The sequence below is a fragment of the Emydura macquarii genome, unplaced genomic scaffold (genome assembly GCF_026122565.2).
Source record: "Emydura macquarii macquarii isolate MOO-44397 ecotype Brisbane River unplaced genomic scaffold, CSIRO-AGI_Emac_v2 contig_3245, whole genome shotgun sequence".
NCBI classification, from domain to species: domain Eukaryota; kingdom Metazoa; phylum Chordata; order Testudines; family Chelidae; genus Emydura; species Emydura macquarii.
The window spans coordinates 2533-21691 of record NW_027133382.1 but is presented as its reverse complement, the minus strand read 5'-3'; the positions used below and the strand labels follow the sequence as shown (position 1 = coordinate 21691).

General features: G+C 52.3%; 1 pseudogene; it reads right to left on the bottom strand.

The window, feature by feature from the left end:
* Positions 1-380: 380 nt before the first annotated feature.
* On the bottom strand, positions 381-18870 carry LOC137142726 (zinc finger protein 585A-like; annotated as a pseudogene).
* Between the last annotated feature and the right edge of the window lie 289 nt (positions 18871-19159).

The window sequence follows — 19159 nt, the reverse complement described above, 5'->3', positions numbered from 1 at the left end:
AAGATAGAAGGAGGCCAGAAAGCCAGGCTGGCGTCCGTTACTGGGCAAATACAAGAGGGCTGAGCTCCTGCACATCGGAGAAAAGTGGAACCTTCCAGCCAAGGGGGTTGAAAGTCCCCAGAAACTAAATACAGCTGAGACACCTGCTTAGCCCAAGACTCGGGCTCACTGAAGATAAATGTCGTCCCTAGAAAGCGTGTTTTGTTTGGCACCTTTCCTGGCCCTTTCACACTTACTACACATCACTTCATCCTACGTTCTGTGGGAAGAAACTTATTTTCCGGTAACCGTGCCCGGGACATGCACGCACCTCCAATGGCATGGAAATAAGCAAGCACTCGAAGAACATTCCCTGATATATTTTTTTTTTAATTCCTCACATGCAACAAAATGATTACAGCCTCACCAACAGACAAATGCCCTTGAGCTGAGAAGAGGGCCTCACTTTACCTGGCCACAACTAAATCAAAATATACCTAGCGCTCAGCACTTTTGACCAGCAGATCTCGAAGCCCTTTACAAACCGTGTTATCATTCCTCTCCATAACCGCTCCACCAGTATGAAACTAGACCCACCTCCCCAGGCTGATTAATGCTCCTTCCGCAGGAGGCAGGCGAATGGGAAAGGATAGCCAGAGGGGATTTCCCCTGCAGATGGTTTCATTGGGGGTTGGTCCTGCCTGGAGCAGGGGGTTGGACTAGATGACCTCCTGAGGTCCCTTCCAACCCTCCTCTTCTATGATTCTATGCAGATTATGGATTTTCCCCACAGACCCATGGAAGAGTGGGTTGTTGGCAGCTCTGGTAGTCTGAGGTGGTGAAGGCTGGGGATAACACCTTAGTGAGGTTTCCCAGACAGCTGCTGGGATCATTTTCCCCATTAGTCCAGACTAAGGACACCGGGAATTTGAGAAGCTAATTTCTACTTTATTATTTGAAAGCAAGAAATAAAAATTAACCTCCCCCGCCCCCTCCAGGTCCCAAGGCCCAGTCCAGTGCAATGCTGCTCCCAACGCACGCAGGCACTGGGGAAAGTGAAACAAGTTGGTAGAAAAGTGTAGATAGTCCATGAGAGACGCCAGGACCCAGCCACACAAGGAAATGTGCCAAGATCAGGAAACGTGGCGTCCAGGTTCAAGAGATACAGTGTGGGGGTGAGTGGAGCCCAACGCTTGCAGGATAATTCCCTGTCTTTCTCTGACACTGGTGTAGCGAGTTCACCGTTCTCAGCCTCAGCTGTCGGGTTCTCAAGAGCAAACACTGCAGTTTCCCAGCTCTGTTCCCCCCGCATCTCCCATCTTCTTCTCCTCCTGACTGTCTCTCACATCACTGAAGGGATGAGGCAGAAAATTCCTTCCCCATTTCAGTCTCTGTGGCTTGGAGTTTAAATCTAGCACTCACTTTCAGTGTTTGTGCAGATAGATATTGATCATTTTTGTTGTTCAAATGACACAAAAATCACATGACAAAGGGTAGAGAAAGGTTAAAATATAAAAAGGACTATTCTGATAAACAATCGTTTGTCTCATGAAACCCTCAAAAAAATCTCAGCTACATCCTGTCAAACTAAACTAGTATCAAAGTATGTGACCAAACAACCTTCAGAAATAGAGAAAAACCCACAATACAGGGTGGGCTACAAAACCACTTTCCCATTCATACAGTGAAATCTCAGAGAATCTTATGACTCAATATCAGGAAAATAAATTTACCCATTTTCTTCTGAACTGGCTAAGCCTGCTTTATTTCACACCTCATGATTTGGTTGTGAGCTAAAAAAGTTTTAGCATGATCATAAATAAAACAAACAGAAACCAATTTCCCATCCACAAATGATCTGGACAAGTCTAGAAAAAGGATGGATGTGATTTTACCAATAGATGGAAATGGCAATGAAGGCAGCACGCTCAAACTGTGCTTTCTTCTCCTGCCCTCAAGGGTTTGATCAAAGATCAGGGAAATCAAACTGACTCCGAACCATGGAGAGCCAGGAACTCTGCGGCATGTGACACTTTGGGAGGTGGCGGGGTAGAATGGGGGGAGGCTATTCTCACCAAGGTTTGGACAGAGGCTGCTCTGCCCCGGGTGGAGCATGACAGCGATGGAGGAAGGAAGGAATCTCTTTGACTCACAACAGAAGCTAAAACACCACATTTTACAGTCCCTGTATTAAATTCTGGTAAATGAGGGATAAAAGGTACAAAACATAAATGCTTTTCAGCCTATCCTGGAGCAATACAAGACTATCTGGGAGTGAGAGAATCTACCCCCAGAGGGGGAACTCGGTGACTAACGATCACTCTGCTAATAGGGGCTGGGAGGGGGGGAATCAAAAGAAATTAGAGGCTCAGGGTCAGCCTAGATTCAGCAGAGTGGGGGAGGGGCAGAGGAGACATGTTAGCTAATCCTGACCACGTTTCCCACCCTAGACAGACCCTTGGAGGCTGATGCTGCGGAAGCAGAGGTGGGATCCCCAGGCCTTTCGGCCTCCCACAAAAGCCCCTGTGAGATTTAGCCCCTCGCATTGGTGCTCTCTGAATGCAGAGGGGGCAGGGAGACGGGGCAAAGGGGGTGAGTGATCAGAGGCAGCACCTCTGTACCCCTGTGCTCTGCCTATCCCATGATCCCCACACACCTGATAGCCCCAGCCCCCTCTGCTTCCCAGCTCCACAAGCCCCAACCAGTCAATCCCAGTGTCCTCCCCAAACCCAGCCTTCTGGTCCCTTCTCATTTGATCCCCCAGAACCCACTGCCCCGGGGGAATCGGAAGGGGAGGAGTCACCAGCCCCACGGACACTCACTCTGCAGGAAACTGCTCCAGGTAAGTGGGGGAGCCCAGCCCAGGGGCTGATGGAAGATGTGGGGAGGGGACAGGGGTCTAGAGTGAAGGTGGAAACTGGCCAAGTGTCCTTCTCCTCATCCCCATGGCAGGGGGATCCCATCTGGGAAGGGAAAGAGTTGTTGGGGGGGAACTTCAGCCAGGCAGAAGGAGCATCTGGAGGAGTTTCTCTCTCCCTTCCCCCACCTGTGGCCCATCAGCTCAGCAGTCAGGACTGCAGCAGGGAGGAGGAGCTGATCAGGGCTTCTCTTCCTTTGCCTGGGGTTTGTTTAGTCCAAGCAAAGCCACAGGGTCACTGACCAGCTGATGATCAGCTGCTGCTGTATCCTCCCAGCAATGGGCAGCTGGATCCTTGGGAGCCAAATGGCCCTGGTGCGTGTGGGAATTAGGAAATGGATTTCTCACCATGACCCATCCTAGCTAAAGCCCTGAGAGAACTTCTCTGCTGGGTGGAGGAGGATCTGATGTCCAACACGATGTTAGCGCCACTTGGAGTTAAGTGGATTTGATAATGCTTGATTCTGTTGGTGCAACAACTGAAGATTCTTGCCCATTCAAGGTCTCTCTCTTCTGCACCTCACTGATGTATAATAATGCGTGAGCTCGGACCGAACCTTTTCCCGCAGTGGAGGTACTTCTAGAGTCTCGCCCTCTCGTGTGGATTCTCTGATGTTTAGTAAGGTTTGAGCTGTTATTGAAGCTCTTCTCACATTCCAAGCATTTATGGGGTTTCTCTCCCGTGTGGATTATCTGATGTGTAATAAGGGCTGATCTGCGACTAAAAGCTTTCCCACAGTCCAAGCATCTATGGGGTTTCTCTCCTGTGTGGATTTTCTGATGCGTAACAAGGGCTGATCTCATTTTGAAACTTTTCCCACAGTCAAGACACTCATGGGGTCTCTCCCCCGAGTGGGTTCTGTGATGCGTAACAAGGTTTGACCGCTGAATGAAACACTTCCCACACTCAAGACATTTATAGGGTCTCTCTCCCGTGTGCATTCTCCCATGTATAGTAAGGGATGACCTCTGACTGAAACTTTTTCCACACTCAAGACATATATAGGGTCTCTCTCCCGTGTGCATTCTCCCATGTTTAATAAGCGATGAGCTCTGACTGAAACTTTTCCCACAGTCCAAACATTTATGGGATTTCTTTCCTGTGTGGATTGCCTGGTGTGTAATAAGGGTTGATCTCACAGTGAAACTTTTCCCACAGTGGAGACATTTAAAGGGTTTCTCTCCCGTGTGCATTCTCTGATGTGTTATAAGGGCTGGTCTCTGACTAAAACTTTTCCCACAGTCCAAGCATTTATGGGGTCTCTCTCCTGTATGGATTCTCTGATGTGTAATAAGGGCTGATCTCACAGTGAAACTTTTCACACAGTACAGGCACTTATAGGGTCTCTCTCCTGTGTGGGTTCTTTGATGCGTAATAAGGTTTATGTTCTGATTGAAACATTTCCCACACTCAAGACATTTATACGGTCTCTCTCCCGTGTGGATTTTCACATGTTTCATGAGGGATGATCTCTGACTGAAGCTTTTCCCGCACTCCCAGCATTTATGGGGTTTCTCTCCTGTGTGGGTTCTCTGATGCGTAATAAGATTTGATTTCCGATTGAAGCTTTTCCCACAATCAAGGCACTGATGGATTCTCTCTCCTGTGTGGATTCTCCGATGTTTAGTAAGGTTTGAGCTGTCACGGAAGCTTTTCCCACAGTCTAAACATTTATGAAGTTTCTTTCCTGCATGGATTGTCTGATGCGTAATAAGGGCTGATTTCAGACTGAAACTTTTACTACAACTGAGACATTTATATGTTTTATCTCCCATATGGATTCTCTGATGTGTAATAAGGGCTGATCTCTGACTAAAGCATTTCCCACATTCCAAGCATTTATGGGGTTTCTCTCCTGTATGGATTCTCTGATGTGTAATAAGGGCTGATCTCTGACTAAATCTTTTCCCACATTTCAAACATTTATGAGGTTTCTCTCCTGTGTGAATTCTCTGATGCGTAATAAGGTTTGAGATCTGATTGAAACATTTCCCACACTCAAAACATTTATAAGGTTTCTCTCCTGTGTGCATTCTCCCATGTATAATAAGGGATGATCTCTGGCTAAAGCTTTTCCCGCAGTCCAAACACTTATGGGGTTTTTCACCAGTGTGGATTCTCTGATGTGTAATAAGGTTAGATTTCTGATTGAAGCTTTTCCCACAGTTGAAACATTTATAGGGTTTCTCTTCCTTGTGATTTGTCTGCAGGGCAGTGCTTTTCTTCAGATTCTTGCATCCCACCACACATTCAATGGATTCATCCTCTTTCTTTACTTGGTGGTTTTCCAACTGCCTCTCTGACCTCTGCTGACTTCTCCAAGCTTTTCCCCGTCCTAAGAACTGAGAAAAATTCCCTTCAGCTCTTTTCAAAAAGTTTCCCTCAGCGTCCACTTGCTCCTTCTGTGAATTCTTCTCCTTGTTCTCACTCAGAGTCTCGTCACCTGCTGGGAGAGAGATAGAGAGAGAATCCAGACAGGAGTCATTCTCTGTGCTGGGGAGAAAGGACAAAACGGGGAAAACACATCACAATAACGGCTGGGGAGACTGAGAAATTGGATTCTGCCTCCACCTCCCATCCAAACACTCCCAGGCAAGGAAAGTCAGGGAGAAAACTCCATACACCCAAAGGATGGGTGGGAAGCCGTGGGCAATACCTGCTATGATGATAGGCTGGCTACAGCCTGACAGCGTGGGAAGAAGCACAACTGGGGCACCTCGCTAACAGCACATCATTGGGAGTCCCAGCTGTTTCATTCACTCGCCAGATGGTTTCTGTGTCAGTTTCACTGACTCCTCACCTCTGCCAGTACCTCTTGGGACCTCTGATTCCTCGGAGACCTGGAGATCCGGGACCCACGGCTCTTCCCCTCGTTCCAGCCGGGCGATCAACTCAGGTTTGCGAACGGGAAATCCTGCTCAGGGGGTGAAATCAGGAAGATGAAGGTGCATTGAGGCTGGACAGAGTATTTGTCACAAAGAAGGTTCCCTGAGTTTAGCCTGCCCTTGTGCTGTGTTGGAGGACTGTGGAATCCAAAGGGAGGGGAACATGGTCTCTGTAATTACAAGGATGTGGAATCAGAACAGCTGGGAACCTGGTCACTGAGCCCCCTAGGGAGAGGCAGATGTCTGGGGAGGGAGGAGTTGTCCCAGCTCTGCATTCCGTGGGGATTTACTGAGGCAGACACAGATTTGGTGTTAAACCCCTGCCTAGTTCTAACCCTCCAGAGCTATCCCCATGGATGGAGCTAGTCCCAGCAATGGAGGCCAACAGGGACTGTGAGCATTAAACAACAGAAGCAAGGTGGGTGACAATCTCTTTCCTTGGGCTAACTTCTTTGGGTAAGAAACAAGCTTCAAAACTTTGTCTCTTTCACCGACAGAAGTTGGTTCAATCAAAGATAACTGCCTCCCCGTCTTGGGTCTGTCCTATCCTGGGATGAACGGATGAGTTAGCATATCCCTTAGGTTACTGACTCCCCGATCCCACTGGAGGGGGTTGAAGATCATAGTATCTCACACTAGATCTGTGGACTCTGGGATCCATTCCCCTCCAATCCAACTCAGCACAGAACAACTGACCAGAATCAGAAATGCAGACCCCACGGCTCCAAATGCTAGAGGGGCAGGAATTCTTACCCAGCGAGGTCACGTTCTCATAGTTCTCCTGCATGACGTCCCTGTACAGGGCTCTCTGTCCCAAGTCCAGCAGAGCCCCCTGCCCCAGGGTAAAATACACAGCCACCTCCTCAAAGGTCACCGGCATCTGAAACAACAACTTCTGCCTGCTGAGCACCTGCTGCCCCAGCCACAATCCCACTATTCAGAGGAGACAGAGTAAAAAAAAAGAAGCTCTGGGAGGGCCGGAGTAGCAGAATCCCAACCACAGCCTGCTCAGAGCAGCCGGGAGGCTTCAGGGATGGGGAGAAAGTGAGAGTTCCTTGTCCCTCCCAGTGGATGGAGGAGGGCAGGGTCGTCTCATTTACCGCACACCTACTAGCCACAGGCTGATACGGGAAGCGATGCTCCAAGCAGGGGACTGGGACACAAATCCCAACAGCTTCCCTTCATATTACACAGCAGCCTCTGGCTAGTGGCTTCAGGCTCCAGCACCGGGAGTGTGGAAATGTTCCCAGGCCAGCCCAGGGGCGTGTTTCCTGTTTCAGAAACGGGGGAATGTTCACCCCACTGTCACTGGGTCTGTCCAGAAAATCAGGTCCCAGGTTGAATGTGTCTCACCAGCTTTTTCACACCCTGTCCCCTCCCTGCCTCACCCTGTGTGTTTCCTGCCTCTCGCCCTTCACAACAAACCCACCAGCAGCTCCCGGAAAATCCCTACCTGAGCTGGCTCCATCACGGCCATTTCCCTGCCTCGTCCTCCAGGAAAGTGGGACGATCTGGAGTGAAACGTGGAGGTGATTCTTCAGCCTGTCAGAGTGAAAAGGACAATTGGGGAAATTTCTGAAGGGGCTTCAATCCATTGCACACCTTCATTCCCTTGCAGGGTCTGCCCCTGCAGACAGACGCTCCAGATTCTGCCACACTGGGAATACACTCAGGCTGTGTCCACACTACACCCACTACAGCGCACAGCTCTGGGACTACAGAAACACGGCTACAGCTCTGTAGTGTGGATGCTTCCCACAGCAAGGGAAGGGGTTTCTCCATCGATGCGGGTAACCCACCCCTCCAACAGGCAGCAGCTAGTTCAGTGGAAGGATTTGCCCGTCTATTAATCCGCATCCACGGTGGCTGGCAGGTCGATCTAACTATGGCACTCAGGGCTCAGATCATCTCCCAGCCCGGAGTGATGAAGTTAGATGGATTTGATTTTTAGCTGTACCCCAGGCCTTACAACACAGACCCTGCCCCTCCCAGCAGGCTAAATCCACCAACACTTCTAACCCCCCCAGTAACAGCTGTCACACTGCAGGACAACTGATCCTGGGTTTCCACTCAGTGGCCCAGCAACAACACCCACTGAGCAGTTCCCAGCTATCACCTCTCTTGGGTGGAGACCCACGTCTGTCTTCCTTCTGACCAGGGTATTTCCAGGCTGTTCCCCGCCTTCACTGTGTTATTCCCAGCAATAGAGAGTCTGCGTAAGGAGGCTTTACTGCTCTGCTCAGACACGGTACAGGTTATGGGTTGGATGAATGGACTATAAAATGGATAGAGAGCTGGCCGATCATCAGGCTCAATGGGCAGTGATGAACGGCTCGATGTCTAGCTGGCAGCCAGTAACAAGCGGAGTGCCCCAGGGGTTGGTGCTGGGGCTGGTTTTGTTCAACATCTTCATTAACAATCTGGAAGATGGGGTAGATTGCACCCTCAGCAAGTTTGCAGATGACACTAAGCTGGGGGGGAGTGGTAGATACTCTGGAAGGCAGGGATAGGATACAGAGTGACTTAGACAAATTAGAAGATTGGGCCAAAAGAAATATGATGAGGTTCAACAAGGACAAGTGCAGAATCCCATGCACAGCTACAGACTGGGGACCGACGAGCTAGGCAGCAGTTCTGCAGAAAAGGACCTGGGGGTAACAGTGGATAAAAAGCTGGATATGAGTCAGCAGTGTGCCCTGGTTGTCAAGAAGGTTAATGACGTATCGGGCTGCATTAGTAGAAGCATTGCCAGCAGATCGAGGGAAGTGATTATTTCCCTCTATTCGGCATTGGTGAGGCCACATGTGGAGTATTGTGTCCAGTTTTGGGCCCCCGACTGCAGAAAGGATGTGGACAAATTGGAGCGAGTCCAGCGGAGGGCAACAAAAATGATGAGGGGGCTGGAGCACAAGACTTATGAGGAGAGGCTGAGGGAACTGGGCTTGTTTAGTCTGCAGAAGAAAAGAATGAGGGGGGATTTGATAGCAGCCTTTAACTACCTGAAAGGGAGTTCCAGGGAGGATGGAGCTAGGCTGTTCTCAGTGGTGGCAGATGACAGAACAAGGAGCAACGTTTTGTTGTCTATAACCCAGTTCTCCCATTTATCAAGATCCTTCTGAATTTTAGTGTTGTCCATCCCTTCCCAATCTCAACCCCACCCCCGTTTTGAGTCATCTGCAAATTCAATCAGTTTGCTCTCTATTCCGACATCATTATAAAGATGACACTGGACCCAGAAATAACAGATCCCCGTGGACTCCCACTTGAGACCTCCCTCCGATCCGACATTATTCCATTGATAGTTATTCTTCGTTTAGGTTGTTGAACTAATTATATATCCACTTAGTGGTAGTTCTGCCATCACCCCCCGTTTCTCCAGCTTACCTATCAGAACGTCACGTGGGTCTGCGTCAAAAGCCTTGCTGAAGTCCAGGTAAATTATGTCCACCACATTCCCCCTATCCACCGAACCGGTTACCCTGTCAAAGAAGGAAATCAAGCTGGTTTGGCAGGATTTGTTCTTAGTAAATCCATGCTGGCTGCTAGACATCACCCCTTCAACCGCCAGGTGCTCACAAATTAATTTAATTCCACAAACTTTGTCCAGGACATTGCGGGATTTTTTTGATGTCTGTGACAAGAGTCTCCGAGCCCAACACTAGGAAAAAACAGAACCAAAGCAACCTTTTGGGAAATTCCCCCACCACATTGTCCCCAAAGGCGGCGTGTCCCCCCAGCAGAGCAGGGATTCGGCAGAGAAATGAATTGGCTATTTTTGTTGTACATCTACCCACCTTTTTGCCAGGAAGTCAATCTGCCCAGAGTGATGAGACAGTGGGTGGGTCTGGGAGCCTCTCTCCCCACGTAATTGGTGCTGCTGCCCTTTCAGTCTCTCTACTAAGCTAATCTCCTCCCCTCTGCCTGGGAGAACTGGTTACTGTTAGTGCCCAGGGGCGTTTGCTCCCTTGGAGACGGATCAGCTACCACAACTGGTAACAGGAGTGTGAGCGCGGGTGTGTCACCATGAACACAGCAGCTCAGGGACACACAGACTCACGGGCAGACCCTCCCTCCCCCTCCGGTACAAACTCGCCAGCCAGCAGGTCCCTGAAAGGGGCCACATTTGTACACAGTCACTTTCCTGCCTGGCCCCAGCTCTTTCCCCCAGATCTCTCCATCAGCTGGAGGCTCCAGCTCAGAAGCTGGTGTCGGCAGAATCCGGGGCTGCCCCAGGGGGTTGGTTCCAGCCATGGGAGAAAGTCCCCACCTGGGCCGGACACAGAGAAGGCTTTAACAGAGGTCCCTCCCCAGCACAGACCCTGCTGGCGGAGCAGCAGCTGCTCAGGCTCAGCTCCCAGGTCACAAAAGAGGAGGGTGGGAAGGATACACTTTATCAGGGCCCACAGGCCCTGGCCCAGGCTGCATCCTCATGGGTATGTGTGTGGGAGGGGGCCCGTGTCACAAGATTGTACTGGGCCCGAAAAAATTATGCTTGGGCCCTGGCTGCAGCATGTGCCCCAAGAAGCTCAACTCCAGGGCTGTGATATCAGGAGCAGAGAGAGACACATGCCAGCCTCCTCCTCTCCCTTAGCGATAACCAGAGCCCTCTGGTCTGATGGCAGCACCTGATGAATGAGCTGCCCTGGACTCCCCCTGCACCTCCAGAGACAGTCAGGCAGGGGCTGATCTCATGGGCCCAAGTGGACTCAGCCCCTGCCATTGCAGGCAGTGACTCTGGTTTGACACCGGTGTCGCTGTGATCTGAATCCGCGGCGGATTCTATCTGTCACTATCTGTCTCCCTTTTCACTGGCCTCTGTCTCTCCCTTTTCCTTCCAGTTTCCTTTTGCTCTCACTTTCTCCCCCCATCCCCCTTTCTCCACATCCCCCCTTTCCCACCACTCAGAGTTTCCCTCTATTTCAGCCTCGTTCCCCTCAGCCCCAGAATTGCTGCTTCCCCTGCATTGCCTCTCCCTCCCTACAGTGCACCCACTGCCCCATGCCCCCCATCCCGGCCTGTCCCCAACATCCCCCTTCACCTCCCTCCCAGCCCCGTTCATACCACAACCTCCTCTTCAGCATCCTTCTGGCTCCCACATCCCTCTGGCCCCCCATGTGCCGCTGTCCCACCCCTAATCCCAGCACAGGCTGGCTTCACCCTCCCTGCAAATAATGGCAGCGGCTTTCCCAGGCATAAGACAAGGAATCGCAGTCAGCTCAGCTGGGAGCAGCCCGGAGCAAAACCTTCCCCCTTCAGACAGGGTGTAACCAGGAGACACATTTCCTTGAGGGGTGGGGACTGATAAGAAGGCCTCTCTTATCTATCCTCCACGTGATGCCCTCCCTGAGAGCAGGGATTCCCCTGAAGTCAGCGGTTCCCAACCTTTGCGAGCGTGCGGCCCCCTTTTTCAACCTCCAAACATTTCGCAGACCACCGCATGCTGCTAGTTTTATTTGAAATTGTACAGTTCCATGGTGAGGATGTTCTTATTTTTCTTTTCTGCTGACTCCCTATAGTAGCCTCGCGGACCACCAGGGGTCTGCGGACCACAGGTTGGGAACCGCTGCCTTAGATGATGTCCTGGTCAGGCTGAGGTGTCCAGAGAGATAGTCCCTTGGGGAGCAGCGGGAATGTTCTGTTACTCTCCATATATTAACCTCTCCCATCTGCAGCCAGCGCTCTGCGGTTACCAGCAGCAACGGCTGGGGCTCCAGATCTTGCAAGAAACGCGGATTCCACAGGGGTCAGCAACAAAGAGTTCGGCTTGGTTTACACCACAGAAAGCATTGACCTGATTTTGTCGGTGTCTACACTGCACCGCTGCTTCCGCCGAAGGAAGGCCAGGTCTCCACTCCACTTTTGCCGGTACAAGTTATGTCGCTCGGGGATGTGAAGAAAACACCCCCCTGACGGACATAAATTACCACGACTGAAGCGCCAGTGTGGACAGCACAATGTCAGCGGGAGATGCTGCTGACATAGCTGCTGCCGCTCACCGGGATAGTTTAATCACGCCGACAGGAGGCCCCTGAACTGTTTCTAGGTTAGGCAGGAGCCCAATGCCACAAAGCAGCCAAAGGGGGAGGTGGTGCTCATCTTTTAGGGTGTGTGAGATTCCCTGTTCAACCCCCATTTCCTCCACTGCTCGAGGGAGAATCGAACCTGGATCTCCTACACCCCAGCCCACTGGAGCCCAGCCCTGCCCAGCAGTCCCCAGTCCGGGGTCACTGGCCAGACCAGGTGTCTCCTGCCGCTGGGAGGCACCATCCAGAGACATCCACTGCTCAGACAGCATTTTCAACCCTAAAACGTTGGGGGGCTGGGCGGGGCAGGTTAAATATTGCACAGGATCAAGTCTCCTTGAGCCGCTCAATCCGTCTAGGCCTCTGGGTGCCCGGGGGAGAACCCAGCCCTGGGAGCGCAGATGGAGCATCCCGCAAGGGCGGGAGCCCTTTTCCCCTCGACAGCCTTGTCTGCAACCGCTGCAGCCCGCTCCCCCCTGGGCTGTCAGGATGAGCTGCCACACCCGGGGGTGTCCCGCACTGAGGCTGGGTCTGGCAGCGCCTTAACCCGGCTGCAGCCCTGCCCCGGATTTTATCTTCTCCGGCCCCAGCCTCCAGCTCTGCGCCCAGCCGGCACCTTCCTCGGGCCCTGCACGGATCTTGTCCTCCCCCATTTGGTTCTCTGTCCCCCCTCCCCTTTTATCCCTAGGACCAGCAAACAGCTCCCTGGCCCCCTGGAGCAGAGTCTGAGCGCGCGTCCTGCACCGGGCACCAGCCGATCCCACCCCACACCCCTCGGTGCCCCCAGGGGCCGCGGGCCCAGCCGCAGCCCGGCCCTGCAAACAAAGGCAGCCGGCGGCAGCTTCCCCAGGCGGGGCTGGGGGGGAATCGCAGCCAGCGCCGCCGGGAGCAGCCCGGGGCCAAACCCGCCCCTGCAGCCGGGCTGGGAGCGGGAGGCGCCGCTCCCTGGGGCGGGGCGGGGCAGGGGGGGGGAAGGTCTCTCTTACCTTCCCTGCGAGCGGGGCCGGGAGCGGGGCCGGGAAGGGCCTGGCCAGGCTGGGGTCTCTGCCCCGGGAGAGGCTCCTGGGTGGGGCGCAGCGGGGATGTCACCGCCCCAGTCACCGCCCCGGCTGCAGCCCGGCTCCGGGGCTCGGATCTCGCGGGGAGCCGGACCCAGCGGCAGCCTCTGCTGCAGCGGCAGCGGGTTGGTCACTTCCCGGGACTCACGCAGCGCGAGCCCAGCCATTGTTCGCAGCCAGCTGCCCCCGGGTCCTAGCGCCCGGCCGATTCCCTGCCCCGGACGCTGCCCCTCGTGGGTGCTCCACCGCCCCGGGTCACGGGCGGCTTCTCTCGGCATTAAGGGGCATCGTGGACAAAAGCCAACGCACCCGTGGGAGGACAGAGATGAGGGGTCCCGATCCTGGGGACGAGGGTTTCTAGGCAGACTGGAGGTCGCTCCAAAGAGTTCCCAGTCCCCAGGGGGACCCAGGGTGATGGGGTGCGGGGGACACTGTGTGTGAGCCGCTCTGGGCAGAGATTGGACCAGGAGCAGTGTGTGGCAGCTGGTCTCTTGTCTGCTACCAGCCCTGGGCCTGGACTACGAGGTTTGCTTCCCTAGCTCCGCCCATGGAGCCGTCAGGGCTTTGCCACCTGGTTCCTGGAGTGATCTGTAGGGCTGGATTAACCCATCCCTGGGCTTTAGGCAAAATCCCTCATGTCTGCCCCTTGTCACACCAGGGATCCTCTCTGCCCCTCTCTGGCTGGCTCCCCTATGTGGGCCCTGACTGCAGCTCCATGTGGGACCCCTGCATGTCAGCAGCAACGCGGCAGCAGGTCTGATTCAGGGATTGGGGCTCTGCCCACTCTGGTGCGGGCCTGTGACCCGGCAGCATAACTCACTCCATTGTGGCCCCGACACCCGCTACGTGTCTACAGCACTCACTCAAGTTTGCTCAGGTCCTGAAATGGGGGCCAGGCCTGGGACAACCCTGAGTGGGCAGTGGGGCAGCTTGCATTGCTCTTTGTTGCCACTGCCATGGGGCAGGCTTCTGTGTCCCCCACCTGCCACACACACAAACAGGCCCATAGGCACCTGCCCATATTGCCCAACCCTTAATCCAGCCCTCACTGCACTGGATCCCTCCAGGGTTGGGGTCTGCCAGGCAGGAGAGTGCAGGGAGTTGATTCACTGATCAGTTCAGGGTCGATTGCTGCTGTATCCCCACGCCAGCAATGGGCAGCTGGATCCTGGGAGCCAAACAGCCCTGCTGCGTGTGGGAATCGGAGTGGATTTTTCACTATGGCCAGCCCTCGTCGGGGCCCTGAGAGAACTTCCCCCATGTGTGGAGGAGTCTCTGGTGTCCAACGTGGCATTAGCGGCATTTTCCTCGCTCAAGGCATCTAAGGGTTCATCTACACAGCAACTGGACACCTGCGGCTGGCCCATGCCAGCCGACTCAGGCTTATGGGGCTGTTTCGTTGCTGTATAGACTTCTAGGTTCATACTGGAGCCTGGGCTCTAGGACCCTGCCAGCCAAAGCCAGGCGTCTACCCAGCAGTGAAACAGCCACCCAGCCCATGCCCCATGAGCCTGAGTTGGCTGGCATGGGACAGCCGGGGCTTTTTCTCTGGTGGGCAGACGTGCCCTAAGAGGTCTCTACCCTGTGTGGGATTTGCTGATGCTTTGTACTTTGGGAGCCCCAGCTGACGCTTCCCCCACACTCAATGTCTCTCTCTTGCGTGGACTAGGGATGTAAGAAATCGTTGAATGCATTAACTGTTTCAACTTCTAAAAATAGAACGTTTAACCGGTTAAACGTTAACTTACCCTGCTGGGACTGGGGAGGCTGCAGCCTCCCGGCTGGGACCAAGGAGGGAAGACGTCCCAGCATAGCTTCATCCCAGCTCCCAGCTGGGAGGGACCTAGGAGGGGAGAAGTCCCTGGGCAGCTGCCTCAGGCTCCAAGCTCGGACTGGAGAGCAGAGAAGTCCCCCGCAGCTGCTCTCGGCTGGGACCTGGGGGGCAGCTCACAGGGGTTTAATTAAACGTTTAATTAAATCATTAAACGAGAAGACTGCAGCTCATCATTTAAATGTTTAGCAGCTTCCATCCCTAGTGTGGACTCTTCAATGTATGATAATGTGTGAGCTGAGCGGTGACTGAATCTTTTCCTGCAGTCAAGGTATTTCTAAGAGCCGTCTCCTGGGTGGAGTCTCTGATGTTTAGTAAGGTTTGAGCTGTTAGTGAAGCTTTTCCCACAGTCCAAGCATTTATGGAGTTTCGCTCTTGTGTGGATTTTACAGTGTCTAGTTCGGGTTTGTCTTTGAATGAAGCTTTTCTCACAGTCCAAGCACGTGTGGGGTTTTTCTCCTCTGTGGATTCTCTCATGTACAATAAGGTTTGGTCTGAGAGTGAAGCTTTTCCCCCAGTCCAAGCATTTATAGGGTTTCTCTCCTGTGTGGATCATTTCATGGTAAATCAGTTTTGATCTCTGAGTGAAACTTATCCCACAGTACAAGCATTTATAGGGTTTCTCTCCAGTGTGGATTCTCTGATGTTTATGAAGCTATGAGGCACAACGGAAACTTCCCACAATCCAAGCATTTACAGGATTTCTCTCCTGTGTGGACTTTCTGGTGTGTAGTAAGGGTTGAATTCTAAGTGAAATTTTCCCACAGTCGAGGCATTTGTAGATTCTCTCTCCCATGTATATGGTTCGATGTTTAGAAAGGTATGAGCTTTCACAGAAGCTTTTCCCAGAATCCAAGCATTTATGGGGTTTCTCCTTTTTGTGGATCATCTCATGTGAAATCAGGTTTGATCGCTGAATGAAACCTTTCCCACATTTGAGACACTTATAGGGTCTCTCTTCTGTCTGTGTTCTCTCATGTATAATAAGGGATGATTTCCAGATGAAGCTTTTCCCACAATGCAAGCACTTATAGGGTTTTTCACCTGTGTGGATTCTCTGATGTGTGGGTAAGGTTAGATTTGTGAATGAAGCTTTTCCCACACCTGAGACACTTATAGGGTTTCTCTTCCTTGTGATTTTTGTCTGCGGGACTGTGGTTTCCTTGGGATTCTCGCATCCTACCCCACATTCAATGGATTCATCCTCTTTCTTCATTGGGTAGTTTCCCAGCTCCCCCTCTGACCTCTGACGACTTCTCCAAGCTTTTCCCTGTTCCACGGACTGGGAAAAAATCCCTTCAGCTCTTCTCAAAATGTTCCCCTGAAGTTCCACTTGTTCGGGATCTCGATGCTGTGAATTCTTCTCCTTATTCTCACTCACTCTCTCGTCACCTACTGGGGGAGAGAGAGAATCCGGACAGGAGCTGTTGTGTGTGCTGGGGAGAAAGGACAGAACAGGGAACAGCAAAGAGCAGAAATACGACACAATAGATGTTGGGAAGATTGAGAAATTGGATTCAATCTCCACATTCCATCCAAACACCTCCCAGGGAAGTAAAGTCAGTGAAGAAACTCTTACAGACTACAGGATGGGTGGGAAGCTGTGGATGGTATCTGTTCTGATGATAGGCCAGATATCATTTCAATCGATCGCTGTGCCAGATGACTGGAGGATAGCTAATGCAGTACCGATTTTTAAAAAAGATTCCAGAGGTGATCCTGGCAATTACAGGCCGGTAAGCCTAACTTCAGTAGCAAGCCAATTGGGTGAAACTATAGTAAAGGACAAAATTATTAGGCATGTAGACAAACATGATTTGTTGGGAAAGAGTCAACACAGCTCTTTCAAAGCAAAATCATGTCTCACCAATCTATTAGGATTCTTTGAGGGGGGGTCAACAAGCACCTGGACAAAAGTGATCCTGTCAACATAGTGTACTTGGACTTTCACCAATTCTTTCACAAGGTCTTTGGCCAAAGGTTCTTAAGTGAACTAAGCGGTCATGGGATAAGAGGGAAGGTCGGGGGGGAATGATAAAGGACAATAAAATCATGAGCGGGATGGAGAAAGTGAACAGGGAAGCGTTATTAACCCCTTCACATAAGGAGGAGTCAGCAGGTTTAATAGGATGCAGGTTTAAACCCAACAAAAGGAGGTACTTCTTCACACAATGCACAGTCCACCAGTGGATTTGTTGCCATATGAATGCCAAAAGTAAAATTGGGTTAAAAAAAGAATTCGATAAGTCCATGAAGAGACAGGTCCATAAATGACTATTAGGCAAGACAGTCAGGGACACAACCCCGTGCTCTGTGTGTCCCTAAATCTCCAACAGCCAGAAGCTGTGATTGGACAACAGGGGATGATCACTGCAAATTTCCCTGTTTTGTTCATTCCATCCAACACATTTGACACCAGTAAGAGAAAGGGTTCTGGGCTAGATGGACCAGTAATCCCTCCTACTAAGGTCATTCTTATGCTCTTATGACACCGGCTGACTACAGCCTGACCTGGTGAGATGAGGCAGAACTAGGCAAGCTCACTCACACCACATTTTTGGAAGTCTTGGCTTTTTCCCTCACTTGCTTGATGGTTTTCTGTGTCAGTTTCCCTGATTCCTCACCTCTGCGAGTGCCTCCGGAGATCTCCCTTTCCCCGCAGGCCTGGAGATCCGGGACCCACGGCTCTTCCCCTTGACCCACGGCTCTTCCCCTTGTTCCAGCCGGGCGATCAGCGGCACTCGCAGAGTCAAGGAGAAACGAGCAGGCAATAAAGGGCAGCCGTCAACCCAATCCACCTCTGGGACTCCTGTTTTCTCTCTAACACAAGGGACATTGGTCGAGTGTTTGTCACAAAGGACACATCCTGAGTTTAAGCTCACCCCGCATTGTGCTTTGGGGACATGGACCCTGAAGATATGGGAACATGGGCACCGAGTCCCCTTGGAGGAGCAGACGTGTGGTGGAGGGAAGGATTTGTCATGCCTTTAGTGGGTGTGTACTGTGTGTACGAGAGGTTTTCAGTCTCTGTGCACACACAGCTCTGGTGTTAAACCCCAGCTGATTTCTCAGAGCTAGAACCCTGCCCATGGATGGAGCTAGTCCCCGAAACGGAGGGGAACAGGGATTCTGCATGCAACCAAGAAACACCAGAGACAGGACAATACACGGCTTCTGCCCCCTTGAAAGCTGGAGGGCTGGGGATGAGTTCGTATGTCCATGTCCAGGTTTTGACATCCCAGTATGGTGTGCATGTCTCTCTCACACTGCAGCTGTGGATTAGGACACCCGTTTCCCTCCTGTCTAACTGCTCAGGGAAGAATCTGACTGGAGTCAGACATGGAGACCCCATGACTTCCAGTAACTCAGGGCACAGGAATCCCTTACCCAGCGAGGTCACCGTCTCATAATTCTCCTGGATGACGTCCCTGTGGAGCGCTCTCTGAGCAGGGTCCAGCAGAGCCCCCTGCCCCTGGGTGAAATACACAGCCACCTCCTCGAAGGTCACCGGCGTCTGAAACAACAAATGTTCCCTCACTCAGCACCTGCTGCCCCAGTGACAATCCCCCTAGTCATGGGTGAGAAAGGCCAAAAAGATAGAAGCTCTGGAAAGGCCGGAGTAGCAGAATCCCACCCAAACCCTGCTCAGAGCAGCCGGGAGGTTTCAGGGATGGGGACAAAGTGAGAGCTCCTAGTTCCTCCCAGCAGATGGAGGAGGGCAGGGTCGTCTCATTTACCACATGCCTACTAGCCACAGGCTGATACAGGAAGTGACGCTCCAAGCAGGGCACAGGGCAGGAAACCCGACAGCTTCCCTTCACATTACACAGCAGCCTCTGGCTAGTGGGTTCAGGCTCCAGCACCGGGAGTGTGGAAACGTTCCCAGGCCTGTCGAGGGGGGTGTTTCCTGTCTCAAAAACGGGGGAACCTTCACCCACTGTCACTGGGCCTGTCCAGAAAATCAGGTCCCAGGTTGAATGTGTCTCACCAGCTTTTTCACACCCTGTCCCCTCCCTGCCTCACCCTGTGTGTTTCCTGCCTCTCGCCCTTCACAACAAACCCACCAGCAGCTCCCGGAAAATCCCTACCTGAGCTGGCTCCATCACAGCCATTTCCCTGCCCCGTCCTCCAGAAAATGGGAGAATCTGGAGCAAAACGTGGACGTGATTCTTCAGCCTGTCAGGGTGAAAGGGGTAACTGGGGAAATTTCTGAAGGGGCTTTAATCCATTTCACTCCCTCATTCCTCCCCAGCCTCTTCCCCTGCAGACAGACGCTCCAGATTCTGTCACACTGGGAATACACTCAGGCTGTGTCCACACTACACGCGCTACAGCGCACAGCTCCAGGGCTGCAGAACCACGGCTACAGCTCTGTAGTGTGGATGCTTCCCATAGCAAAGGAAGAGGTTTGTCCATTGATGTGGGTAACCCACCCCTCCAACAGGCAGCAGTTAGTTCAGTGGAA